The sequence below is a fragment of the Archocentrus centrarchus genome, chromosome 22, assembly GCF_007364275.1.
Source record: "Archocentrus centrarchus isolate MPI-CPG fArcCen1 chromosome 22, fArcCen1, whole genome shotgun sequence".
In the NCBI taxonomy this organism is placed as follows: Eukaryota; Metazoa; Chordata; class Actinopteri; order Cichliformes; family Cichlidae; genus Archocentrus; species Archocentrus centrarchus.
In genome coordinates this window covers 18,708,166-18,711,140 of record NC_044367.1, presented here as the reverse complement: position 1 = coordinate 18,711,140, position 2,975 = coordinate 18,708,166, and positions in this window count along the sequence as shown.

Sequence of the window (2,975 nt, the reverse complement as noted above, 5' to 3'; positions counted from 1 at the left end):
CAGAGCGGGAGGGAGGGTGAGGCTGATGATGTAAAAAGCTTTAAATCATTCAGGAGCCCGCTGCATGACATGTGACCGCCGACACTGTGTATTATTCATCCGGTTTATTTCCTGACCGGGCATCATCGTTCCAGCCCATCCCCGTGACTTACACTGATCCAGCCATGACACAAGGATTATTACTACAGTACGGCCACAATATGCCTAAATTAATGTTCGGATCTTGTTTATATGAACTGGATAAGAACTGTTATTTTATTGTTTGTTTTATTTTTATGAAGAAATGTTCTGCTCAAAGAATGGAAAAGTTTTGTAATGCTAAAAAAACACGCTGGAATATCTCACAACTAATTTGGTTGTTTGGACATAGGCCAGTAACACTGGGTATAAAAAAGAGCATCCCAGAGAGAATTCACGTGGTTGAAACGTTGTGTACGACATCATGCGCAAACTCGTTAGTTTAAGAATCATTTAAGTATAACATTTCAAAGGAGTAACTTGCAAAGAAGTTAGGGTTTTCATCTACTACATTACATAATATTAAAATTCTCAGTATACAAGTGACAGCTTAAACACAATTAGAAGACATTTGCTTTTAAAAATAGAGCAGCCCCTTTCTTTAGTTCTAAAAATGCTTACAGAGCGTTTAAATGCGTTTAAATGTCTCGAAGATTTTCATTCTGGTTTTATTGCTTTACCATTTAATTGTGCTCATTATCAGTATATTATGAAATTGTCGAATACATCTGCAGCAAAAAAATCATCTTCCATAATATAAAGCAGATGGTGTTCAGGCATGCCTGTCAAATATAATGATGCCAGATTTAGACAGCTGCTGGACATTTTCTAGTCAAGTGGCAGAACTGATGTTTAGTGTGCCAGTGGGAACCAACATTCTTTTCAAAAGGCAGTGGCAGTGAGAGTCACGCAAAGGTTTGCACTGGTCTCTGATCAAATATTCAGCAGGTGGCTGTTATTTGCCATAGATAGCCTGTTTATGTCTTTGTGCATATTTGAGTATGTTGAGGAGAAAGAGAGACAAAGGCTCCGTATTTGTCTTCCTGTGTAACATCAACATTACCGATGAATGAGCTGTGATCCAACTCACCAATGGGGAAAAACCATTGACCCTACACAGAGCTTAACACTTGTTTATCAGAGACTTTTCCATCACAACAGCAGATATTTATTTACAGAAAATCACGGTATAGATTCACATAATCATTATGACAAATTAAAAAAACATTTTTTATAAATGTATTAAATCTCTCACTGAGAATCCAAAAGTGTTTCATGAAATTATGTATGTTGCTATTGAGACATCAAGTAAGTAAATTAATTTTATTTATATAGCACATTTAAAACCAAAGTGCTTTACAATAAAATAAAAAAAAAAACAAGAGATCACAGGTGGGTCCTTGGGCACACACATACACACACACACACACACACACACACACACACACACACATGCACACACACACTTTCAATTGCTCAAGAAGGGCAGCCTACATAGAAAATAGACGTCAGAGCCAGGAACAGACAAAATGTTGCAAAGAACTGCACTTTTGAGCCAGAACACAATGCCACTTGCTGATGCTTATTAACACTTACTGTTAACCACACTAATGTTAGTGTGGTTTCTCACAGGCCAACCTTCTCCCATCCATCTTGCGAGCAGTTGTGAGCTTCAGCATCAACAAGCTCAGCTTTGAACACGGTCTCTTGGTTGCTCTGAAGTTATCTGTTGTTGCAATATGTGCCAAAAAAAAAAAAAAGTGGGGGCTGGAGCCTATCCCAGCTGTTGGGGCAAGAGGCAGGGTACACTCTGGACAGGGCTAACATGGAGAGACAGACAACCATTCTCACATCCACCCTATGTGCAATTTAGAATCACCAATTAACCTACCCCTAGCTAACTGCATGTCTTTGGACTGTCTTTGGCAACAGTGCTAACTACCACGCCACCATGCTGCCCCCCCCCAAATTAAAAAACAGAAGACTCAACAAAACCAGGATTCAAAACTTAAAAAAGAACATCTGGAAAGATTTAAGCTTTTTAGAACAGGTATTAAAATAGAAACATATTTTGTCGAGGCAGTAAACTCACAGTCATGTCAACATCTCAAAGAATTATATGTACCAGTGCCTCATGTTTAGTGTTGACACATTTGACCTACTTGACTTACAGCTGAAGAAATATTCTGCATTATTTTAGTTTGTCAGGTAAAGGTAGTCTAGCAAACCAACAGTTTTTTGTTTTTTTAATAATTGTTTCCAGTTATCTAATTTTTAGCTTTTAGTTACAAATATCTCGTATCATTATTTCATTCAAAGGTAAAAATGCTGATAGTTTGAAAAAGACATGCTGCTTAACCTCAGTTTTTCTGTGAGATTTTGTTTAAGTCATGCCCGCCTAAACGTAAAATCTTGTTTTTTTAAGTGCCTGAATGGACTAAACATGATTTATCTGCTAGGCTTATTGAACTCTTATCACTTGCTTAGGTCAGTGAACCAGCAGCTCTTACTATTCCTTCAATCCAAAATTTGGAATAGGAACTCCTCCAGGTCAGCTCTTCAGCTTCACCACTGTTGTTCATATCTCAGTTGAAATAATATTTATTCTTACAAGCGTCTCCAGACTGCACTAGATGTCAGCTTTATCTTTAGTGTACAGCATTAACAACTTTGCTTTAATTGCTTTATTTGCTTTCATGCTGTGTGATGTTTTAATCTGCACAGCACTTTGAATGACTAAAATTAATGTAAATCTTTAGAAAGAAAGCTCACGTGCTGCAGCAAGGGGAATAAGCACAGGGCAACAAGCACACATTCACTGTAAACACAAGTAGGCTATGTCTATGATTTCCTGACTTGTAGTCTTTGGTACACTAAGGTGTTTGTTATCATCATGGCTACAGCTCAGGGATTTTGGCTTTTTTTTTTCCCCAGCTCCCACTCACGCATTTTCCCTC